The sequence below is a fragment of the Scomber scombrus genome, chromosome 23 (genome assembly GCF_963691925.1).
Source record: "Scomber scombrus chromosome 23, fScoSco1.1, whole genome shotgun sequence".
NCBI classification, from domain to species: domain Eukaryota; kingdom Metazoa; phylum Chordata; class Actinopteri; order Scombriformes; family Scombridae; genus Scomber; species Scomber scombrus.
The window spans coordinates 18,882,195-18,892,154 of NC_084992.1; the positions used below are offsets into that span (position 1 = coordinate 18,882,195).

The window sequence follows — 9,960 nt, forward strand, 5'->3', positions numbered from 1 at the left end:
CTACAATTATATTGAGCCTGCTTCTTTCTGTAATAAGAGTCAAAGTGGAACATTTGAAATGACATCCAACATCTACAGTACACTTTATTTCTCCAAATTAGGCCTCTTAATTTATCTGATACTGAGGTCTATTTTTGTTGATTTTACAGAAACAGACAAACAATAACAGTCAATGCAATATATTTAAAGATATACTATGCAGGATTTTCCAGAGTCATATAAAAGTAATCCCTCTCAATCATCTCTTATGACTCTCTAATAGTGAGTGTATTTATCTACAGACACTTTGCACTTTGTCTGTATTTTCTTATTATTTTGCTGTGTTTATTACAATTGTGGGCTTCAACCATTGAGCAGTGGGTGTGTGACCAAGAGCAGGAACTGCTGTGACACAATCAGAAAATAATGTTGTATTTCTCTGATTCAAGGCTTTGTTCTCACTAGTGTCACCTATTTAAACAATAAACAACAACAAACAGTAGAATTAGGATTATGATTAAATACTGTCTAAAAACTGTCAATAACATCTGAAGAAAGTATTCATAATCATCTTTAAATATTTTAATCAGTCAGCAATAATGTAAAGTAAAGAGTCATGTGACAAGTCGTCCTTGAACACTGTTTGGTAAAGGATAGACACTTAAAAAATACTTAGCAGGTGATTGGATGAACCATCTGTCTATCACAGGCTATCAGTGTCTTACCTTGTGAGGCAGCTGGATTCACACAAACATATAAGTTGAAGTCTGACTAAATGGATTCTTGTGTGATCTCATGATGAGATGTTAAATAATGTCCTCCATCTGCAGCAAACACAAACTTCTTCTAAATATGAGGATGCTACTTCATAACAATGATCCTTGTTCATCTTCACTAGCTGGCTGACTTTAAAGTCACTTTGAGATTGACATGTTTTAGATGTAGGGATGTATGAATATGTAATGTAAACACAGACCACACAAGTACATTACTCAAGTGAAATGAACCTAACAACAATGTATTTCTTTCCCACTGTATTTCAGTGCAGCTGCATTTAAGATCATTGTTCTGTGTTAACATTATAATGTCAGCTTTTATACAAACTTGTGGAACTTGTTGTCAAACAGTGTCGACTGACACTTAGCATTACAGCATTAATGTATTCAGTCTGAGCAACATGACAAGCAACAAAAAACAGCCCGCCTCTTTATGTTGAGAGCACCCTTCCTGGAGCTCACTTCAAGTACGGACATTGCAGAGCTTCAGTCATACGCACCATGAAGACTTTTACCTTGATAACAGCTTTAAGTCTCTGCAGCATTAGTGAGTATTGACTCTGATTAACTCTCAACTTCATTCAACATTTTCTTATTCTATGTTTCACTGACACAATTCAAACTTATATAATCACTGTTCAATTCATTAAGAGGTATCATTTATCTTCCTGTAACAACTTGTCTCTGCTGTGTGTTTCAGGCTGGATCTCTGTCTCAGTTTCTGAGTCTCACATTGTGAAGGTTCAGCCTGGTGAAGATGTTACACTGCAGTGCAAAAATACATCCCAATATGCGTCTGGCGCTTTCTGGTCCAAAATTGTCAGCAAAACCAAGATCGTCTGTATCTCTGCTATGACCGGTTCTACGAGTTCTAATATTGAACTTAGGTACTGCGATGGTTTTCAAAGTGGAAAATTTGAAATGAGTACCAACATCTCTACTGTTTCTCTCAAAATCAAACAAGTGAATTCATCTGACTCTGGACTGTATTACTGTGGAATCTACTCAAAAGGACTTCCAGGTTTCAGTGAGCTATGTTTAAATATTGAAGGTAAGATTATTGTTAAGTCTTGTATTTTGTTTGATACACACTATTTACTCATTTATGTTTATACTGTTAATATATTTCATAATTATCTAACTACATAATGCAACAAAGTGGAAACTTAAACATTACCAAACAATGATTGTGATCAGGGCGCCATAAGCGGGTGAAAAGTTAGGACGATTCTTCAGGTCCATGACTCACAGGGGCCCTAAAAATATTATTTTTTTATTAACTCATCATCATTAATAGACATTAATATAATTTTTTTTTAACAAGGTACTCATTACACAAACGCTTTAGTTTTCTTGTTTCTGGTCAAAATTAACCACCCAAAGTCTCTGTATTGCCGAAACACCCCCCTCTATTTACATGACATGGTTCAGTCCTGTCTCCAAACCAGGTGGCACTTGATAACAGTGAATTGTGAGTGAGGAGGAGGCTGTACCAGAGTAATGTCTCAACAGCTTCATAAAATACAGTAAGGGTTCCAAGAACCAAAAACAAAGAAAAGAAAGACGAGAGAGAAGTGAAAGGGTGACAATATGTCACCCAATGTTTCATAAAAAGGTGGGTTTAGTCCATGAGTGGTGGAAATGAACCTGTTAGTTAAGCTTAGTCCACAGTGAAACAGGTTCATGTTACATTTGCTCCCAAAACGTTAGTTACTGCTTATATCATAGAACATTCTGAGTGTTTGCTTTTTATCCCTGTTTTATCTGACATTTAATCAATGCAGGTAAATGTTTATCAAGCTATTCATACTAACTCAGTTGTCCCTGCTCCTGGTACCAGGACCAACAGATGCATCTCCAGGTTCAACAGCCCTGACCCCCCTTAATAATGAGCCAACCCCATGTCCAACCAAAGAAAGAGGTGAGCAGCATCATGTAGAATGACATGTCACTTAACATTACTGAAGGACATCTGTGGGAATTTATCTTATTATTATTATTAAGAGAAAAACAATTTAAATCCTTGTCAGTGGTAAGAATTGGTGGTATACTTAGTTGGCATGTATACTTGGTTAACAAATCTACTGATTTTATTTTGTTGTTATATCATTCTATAGAAAAATGTTCCTATTTAAGAATTATAACATTAAGATTACATTTAGAGTGTAACAGCTGGCCTTCAGCACATCACTTATAGAGAGTGTCAGTCTTGTATCAAGTAGTGAATTTCACTGTATGCAGAATGCTGCCTGCATGTCTGCACAGTGTTATATTTTCACAGCTCAATGTCAGTAAATATTGTACAGTTAGTATTAGACTGCAGGAGAGTTACAAGCCTGCACAGGTAGTTACAGCAGGTGGTTACAGCAGTTGCACATGTTTGGTGTGGCCTATGTGTGTGGTGGTGGGAACAATGTGATATCTTTTGATGTGGCCCAAAATCCCTGGCTGCACCCCTGATTGTGATGAAAATATTTTTTTCTAAATGTATCTTCATGTCATTAAAAGGCAGTGATGGCTCACATGATGACGTGAACCACACATCTAAAGGTAACATTTACAGATGAGGAAATGCAGATTGTTAAACTGAAAATGAAACATTTATGACATTTAAACTCCCCATTTCATGTCACTTATTGTAAAGTTTAGACTGATTTAATGATCTTTCTTGTAGAGTCTGGTGTATTATTAATGCTGACGAGTGTGATCCTGGGTGGTCTGACTGCTGTTCTTATAATGGTCATCATTGGTCTGCTGCTTAAAATCAGGAAACTTAAGACAGGTACTTTATCAAAAGCTACTGTGTCTCTCTTACAATTGTTTTTGTTGCTACTGGACATTCTCTTCAAGTGTTGTCAATATGTTAGAAATAAACGTCTTTCTTTAAAATGTAATAACAGCAATATTTTAGGACAATGACTGTCAAATAACTGATCAGATGTAATTATCTCTGTCACTCAGCTCAAGAAGAACACAATCCACAACGAAGTGAGGTGAATCTTTCTTTTACATTGACTTCAATATATTATATGACCAGCCCAGTCACCACAATACAATGTTGGAAATGTGTTACTGCAAACCACAGATATGTTGAATCTCTACATTTCAACACATTTAATATGTAGCAGATCAACATTTCTACAGTACGTATCAGAGGTAAAGTGACGTAGTTCAGGTGACATCTTTATGAGTTCAATTCCATGTTAGGTGGAGGCAGGTTGGGTGTTAGGTTAGAAAGTTAGTTTCATGGCACAAAGTTGCAAACACATCAAAGCAGATATTTTTAGCAAGATGTTTGGACATTTGCAGCCGTTTTTTCTGGTAACAAAAATCAGGTATTTTAACCCAAACCAGGATCTTCCCAGAACTCTATCCAAGTGTTTTTTTGTGCCTAAACCAAACGTAACTAGAGTAGGAAATACTACAGATATATTTGTAGTCATTTAGAAACAGTGTCTTCTTTACATAATGTGTCCAGAGAGCACTAACAAATATATTTATAATTGTAAAATGTATTGTTTAGTAAACATCTTCAGTACATCATCATTGGCCTCACAGAACCAGTAACTGTGGAGCTATATTGTATTTATTTAAATCATGTCAAGTCAGCACTTTAAAATGTAAATCCTCTTTTTACAGAATCAGGTCTCTGATGAGCTGAACTACGCTGCAGTCAAATTTAAACCCAAAGCAAAAAGAAGAGAGGTTGAGGAAAATGTTGTGTATTCTGCCACCAGATAGACTCAGGAAACATCTGGAACTGATGCTTCATCATATTCATCTGCTTTCAGGCTTTTGTGTGTTGCGGTTGGTGAGAGAAAAAAACACTTTTGCTAATGAACATTTACAATAAAGATCAAATGTTGACTTCCTTTAAATCACTGTCTACTGCAGAGCTTTAATTCTCAGCATTTTCTTTCTCACAGTCAAAGTTTATTTAGTAAAAAACATGATTTGTGTTTGATGGAGGAGGAGTCAGTGAGGACACTGATGATTGTCCACATTGTTTAATAGTGAGTGTTATATGGAGGTTGGAAGCAGTGGATGAGTGAACACATGACTAGTTTGACAGGAAGAGGCAGCTCAATGTGGTCTGAGCACCACTGAGGTGATAACCATGTGCTCTGTTAGATCAAAGCTTTCTAAAAAGAAATACTGCTTTACTTTGACACTAATTCAAAGCTTCTAGACTTGGATGACAGTTTCACAAACACAATTCAACAATGTCAAAACTGAATATTTTAACTGTCATATCATATGTGTGTAATAAGTGGAGATGTAATGAATAAGCATCATGTCAGCTGTATATCAGACTTCAACTGTGTCACTGCTCCACTTGTCAAGGGTCACACTTAACACTTGAAACACAACGCTGTCCATCCACCATGTGCTTCAGATCTCAATCTGAAATCATATGAATGGTGTTTAACGGAGGAGGAGCCAGGTCTCTAACCCTCTAACAGGGCTCCATTGGTTAAGATCTCACTTCTCTAGTATATGCATCCACTGATATTCAGTTTTAAGAAGAACATTATTTTCTGCAAACACGTATCAGGACGAAATAAGCAGTTATGTTGGCCTTTTCCATACACATTCAAATACGTCCTTGAAGGTGTGTCTGTACCTGATGATGAACTTGTCTTGAGTCAAGACTTGAGAAAGTAGCTGATTGTAAATAATAAAATATAATCATGGCAGTCACTAGTGTTCAAAGTCACAGATGTGAAACAATCGATAAACACTAAAAATTTGTTTTAACAATATAAATTCTTCACAGTAAAAGTGCTTCATTAGCTTGTCAGTGGAAAGCTTTTAAGATCAAGAAGGAAATGTTTTCATCAGAAGTAACTCTGAAAATCTGAACATGATCAGCAGATATCTGAAAGTACAAAGTCAGTTAGAAGCTCCAAAAGTACACAGAGCTGAACACAATTAGACTTTTCAAACTGTCTTTCTCTCTGGTCTCCAGCAGAGTGATGAGTTTAGTCTCACTGTGCATCACAGCTTGTTTGAGGGGGAGGGGAGGTTGGCCACAGTTGGCAAGTAATCAACACAACTCACTTGGAGGCGGGTCAGGTGCACTGTGTCCACTGTGCTAACAAACAGCACTGTCTGTATCATTGATGAGGTCTCAGCCAGTGGAAGCTCAGCCTTTAGCTCTCTGTATCACAACCACACACACAAAAGCCTTGATGTTCTCAACAGTAGAAACTCACAATACAGTGAAGACATTTTTGGTATTTGTAGAGGTGTGAGCATCCTGTTAGTGGTAAACCACTCAAACTGTGTCACTGCTCACCTCATCGCAGTTCACATTTATCACACTAAATCACTCCCACAAACTCACATCACCACATTTCTGTGAGAAGCTACGTATAGCAATATGATGACAATTTTACAGCAACACAGCTCTCATCCTTCACCACAGTAAACGATTCAAACCCAATAATGATGGAGCTAAACCAACCAAAACCAGTTGGTAACTAGCAGCTACAGCAAATGAAAACACACGTTAGCATCTTCCTTCAGGAACTGCTGCAGTCATCTGTCACGTCTGATGGACTTTTGAGAGCAACTGTCTTTCACAGCTGTCAATCATGATGTCTCACTCTCTTTACAGTGGTGTGAAAAAGTTTAGGCAGCCCTCTGGGGCTGCATAATAATTTACTCTGTCTTCACAGAAAATGATCACAGTGGCATGCCATTCATTTTCTAATAAAAGCTGAATACTGGGTTATTTTCCAGACAAAGATTTTTAGTGTAGCAATATTAAATTAAATCAGACGTGAAAAATAGCTGTGCAAAAATGTGGGTACCCTTGTCATTTTGTTGATTTGAATACCTGTAACTCCGTAAAACTGATTAATTGGAACACAAAATTGGTTTGGTGAGCTCATTATGCCTTGAACATCATAGACAGGTGCATCAAATCATGAGAAAAGGTATTTAAGGGGGCCAATTGCAAGTTGTTCTTCTCTTTGACTCTCCTCTGAAGAATTGCAACATGGGGGCCTCAAAACAACTCTCAAATGACCTGAAAACAAAGATTGTTCAACATTATGGTTTAGGGGCAGCTACAAAAATCTATCTCAGAGATTTTAGCTGTCAGTTTCCACTTTGAGGAGCATAGTGAGGAAATTGAAGACCACAGGCACAGTTCTTGTTAAGGCCAGAAGTGGCTGGCAGAGAAAAATATGGGAGAGGCAAAGGCGAAGGATGGTGAGAACGGGCAAAGATCCACAGACCACCTCCAAAGACCTACAACATCATCTTGCTGCAGATGGTGTCACTGTGCATCGTTCAACAATTCAGCACACTTTGCACAAGGTAAAGCTGTACGGGACAGTAATGCAGAAGAAGCCTTTTCTGCACACACGCCACATACAGAGTCGCTTGAGGTATGCAAAAGCACATTTGGACAAGCCAGCTTAATTTTGGAATACAGTTCTGTGGACTGATGAAAAAAGAGCATGGCGTCGAAAGAACACAGCATTCCAAGAAAAACACTTGCTACCCACAGTACAATTTGGTGGAGGTTTCATCATTCTGTGGGGCTGTGTGGCCAGTGCCGGTACTTGTAGTACGTGTCTTGTTAAAGTTGAGGGTCGCATGGATTCCACTCAATATCAGCAGATTCTTGAGAATAATGTTCAAGAATCAGTCACAAAGTTGAAGTTACGCCGGGGCTGGATATTTCAACAAGACAACGACCCATAACACTGCTCAAAATCTACTCAGGCATTCATACACAGGAACAAGTACAATGTTCTGGAATGGCCATCCCAGTCCCCAGACCTGAATATCATTGAAAATCTGTGGGATGATTTGAAGCGGGCTGTCCATGCTCAGCAAACATCAAACCTAACTGAACTGGAGATGTTTTGTAAGGAGGAATGGTCCAAAATACCTTCATCCAGAATGCAGACACTCATTAGAGGCTATAGGAAGCGTCCAGAGGCTGTTATTTTTTGCAAAAGGAGGCTCTATTAAATATTGATGTGATTTTTCTGTTGGGGTGCCCAAATGTATGCACCTGCCTAATTTTGTTTTGATGCATATTATACACTTTCTGTTAATCCAATGAATCTCATTTCAGTACTGAAATATTACTGTGTCCATCAGTTATTTGATAGATCAAAATGAAATTGCTGATCGAAAAACACAATGATTTATAAATGAAAATAATGGAAATTGTCAGGGGTGCTCAAACTTTTTCATATGACTGTATATCCTCAAATAACTAATTAAAAAATTATCTAAAAAATGACCACTTGCCCATATATCAGCATAACAGGAAGTACCCAAAATGACAGACATCATCTGGGGGAAAAATGTATTTGATGTGTAGTTATATTTGTTTTTTTGTTTGGCTTATGTCTCATCTACTGACATGGAGGTGGGGGGGGGGGGGGGTTATGACCTGTACTGCAAACAAACCACCGGGGGGTGATTAAGATGTTTTGGATTTACTTTTGTACAGCTGTCATGTCGTCCTTTCTTTATATACAATCTATGGTGTTTACTTTATATGACGGAATTAGTTTAAAAAAACATATTGAGATGAATGAAGCATGGATGGATTTTTAACCAATTTTAGAATCAGGACACATTTCTGGCAGTGGACAAGTGGAGCTATAACATGTTTCTACATTTTAACTGCTACAGCTACAACTACAACACAATGAAGGATCATTTCTGAGGTTCAGGTGAACAAAGGGTACAAATTTTTTTTTATTACATGAGTTAAAGAATTGAATTATACTGGTTGAGATGCACTGAGATTTAGAATTGTTTTCAGCATGAGCAGTAAAAAGCAAAAAGTAAAGTATCTAAGTTTTCCATTTCAGCTCCCGGAAGAACAAAACAACACGTGGCCTCTTCACGTGAGACCACGCTGACTGGAGCACAGTTCAGTGACAGACGTTGCAGTGGTACAGTCCTACCGTAAGCACAAACATGAACTTCACCTCGCTAACAACTTTACTCTGTAAGTATATCTGCCACATTCTTTACTCAATATAAAATGACTAATTAATAGCATCATGTGTATTGTTTGCTTAGCCTATGAATAACTGACTTGTTTGTTTCAGCCACCCTCTTTCTCAAGATTACACAAGTGGATTTATCTGACTCTGGACTGTATTTCTGTGGAGTTTTCACAGGTGGAAATCTAGTTATTGTCAGTGCAACATATTTAAAGGTTCAAGGTAAGACTCTGTTTGTTCATTGAATATAAACCGATTTGTGTCAAAATAAAGACAATGAAGGTAAAACACTGTACAAAATGTTTGATTCAATCATCTCTCTTGTAGAAGTGTTTGATGGAATAATGACACTGTTGACTGTGATCCTGGTTGGATGGCTGTTTTCCTCATTATAGTCATCATGGCTCTGCTTGTCAAAATAAGGAAACTTCATACAGGTACTTGTATTTGGTTTCAATTAAGTTAAGTTTACAAATGCAATGTTGTTTTTGCCTATGTGTTAATTTAAAAGACAAAGAAAGATTAACTGAAAACAACTGACGACCAGTTTTACTCTTTCTGTCATTCAGCTCAAAATAAGGTACAGAATCCACAACACAATGAGGTGATCAAAGTCTATTTTATATGCAGTCTGCTTCATTTATCACATCATGCTTTTATTTTACTATGTGAGATGAGTGACTGAATATGTTTATTTACAGAATCTGGGCTCTGATGGTTTCAACTACGCAGCGCTGAGTTTCCATCCAAAAGCTAAAACTAGAAGAAGGCCTGCATCAGACAGAGAGCTGGAGACAAATGTGATTTATGCTGCCACCAGATAGACTCAGGAAACAACTGGAACTGCAACTCAGAGTGAAACTGATCTGGTCACTGGTCTGTTGTTACATTTGTTACTGTGGTAACAAACAACACTGTGTGTATCAACCTAAAGAGGAGTCTCAACCACAGGAAGAAAGGTCTGCAGCTCTCTAACTCTCACAATGTAAACTAAAGCCACAAAACAACATGAAGACACTGAGCTGCAGCAAACATCAACAACACAAATTCATCTTAAAACAGGTCTGGAGGGAATCTTTAACTAAACCTGAACATGGCTGCACTCACTGATTTGTCTTATTGTCTTCTTCTAATACATTTACACAATGAAAAATGTGTTTCAAACTAGAGATAAAGGTAAAAAGCTCATTTTGACTTTCATGATGTTAAACAGTAGATGA

At 37.5% G+C, this 9,960-nt stretch overlaps 1 pseudogene; it reads left to right on the plus strand.

Annotated features, from left to right (window-relative positions):
* The first annotated feature begins 1,180 nt into the window (after positions 1 to 1,180).
* On the plus strand, positions 1,181 to 9,564 carry LOC134005581 (uncharacterized; annotated as a pseudogene).
* Positions 9,565 to 9,960: the final 396 nt, after the last annotated feature.